Source organism: Myotis davidii, unplaced genomic scaffold, assembly GCF_000327345.1.
Source record: "Myotis davidii unplaced genomic scaffold, ASM32734v1 scaffold2213, whole genome shotgun sequence".
NCBI classification, from domain to species: Eukaryota; Metazoa; Chordata; class Mammalia; order Chiroptera; family Vespertilionidae; genus Myotis; species Myotis davidii.
The window spans coordinates 32,509-33,901 of NW_006284442.1; positions in this window are offsets into that span (position 1 = coordinate 32,509).

Here is a 1,393-nt window from a genome sequence, read left to right on the forward strand (position 1 = left end):
GGGGTCCCCTGCCCAGGCCGGAGGCCTGGGCCAGAGGCAGCAGGCCTGGGCTGGGGGCAGAACCAGTGATGGGGGGAAATGAGGGTCCCCTGCCCAGGCCTGACGCCTCTGACAGAGGCGTCAGGCCTGGGCAAGGGGTCGATCCTGCGATTGAGGGTGATGGGGGTCAACGCCTGAGGGCTCCCAGTATGTGAGAGGGGGCAGGCTGGGCTGAGGGACACTCCCCCCACACACACACCCAGTGCACAAATTTCGTGCACCGGGCCCCTAGTCTATATATAAAAAACCTAAGTGATCATTTGACTGTTCAACTGTTCGCCTGGTAGCTATGACGTGCAATGACCACCAGGGGACAGACGCTCCAACTAGTAGAAGAGGGAGCCTGATTCCTTGCAGAATCGGCTATGGGTTAGGCTGCTGCTGGGGCACTATTGGCCCTCAATCTGCTTCACTTGCACCCTGGACCCAGGGAGGAGTGAGGAGGGAGGCTGACTGCTCAAGGAATGGGTTTCTTTGGCTTTATATGAATTTTGTGATCTCATGATCAGTGACCAGGCAATATTGTGAAAATTGCATTAGGGTTATTGAACTTGTTTAACTTGACCTGCTTGGTATATTTTCCCTAACTGTTCTTAATATTTTACTTGGTTCTTTAGTCTGATTGGCTATTTTTATCTGCCTAGGGACTGGGAGGGGGGGTGAAAACAAAGGAAAAATGCAAAATATTAAAAGGTGTTATGGAAAAAAAACTTGAAGAACAGATGGCATTTGTATGTAGTGGTAACTGGCACAAGGACACAGAAAGGTTGGGAGAAGATGGCAAAAAAACTACAAAGTAAGGTATAGGAAGATTTGTAGAAATCTCCAGGTCACTGATGAAATTAGACTCAGCCTGGAAATTAATTAAGGTGTACTCAGTGGTCTGAAAGAATTCCTTTTGGCATGGGTAAAATCTGAGCAGTTTGGATTTCTCAAAAACAACACTTGTGGTGGAACAGCTGTTATTTTACATCTGAGAATCTCCACAGGACAAGCCCTAAGTCCTGCATTTGGCTATATTTTATTATTAGGGCTGGAGCCCCTGGAAGATAAAGCAATCTTGGGTCTTGGGATTGGGAAAAGTACTGAGCCTTGACAATCTGGTGCTTTAACAGCAGCTTGCAAAAGGTCATTTTGCAGGGAGGGGATGTCTAAAGAGGCAATAAGAAAGTCAAAAAGGCTGAAACCGGTTTGGCCCAGTGGATAGAGCGTCGGCCTGCGGACTGAAGGGTCCCAGGTTCGATTCCGGTCAAGGGCATGTACCTGGGTTGCGGGCACATCCCCAGTGGGAGATGTGCAGGAGGCACCTGATCGATGTTTCTCTCTCATCGATGTTTCTAACTCTCTATCCCTC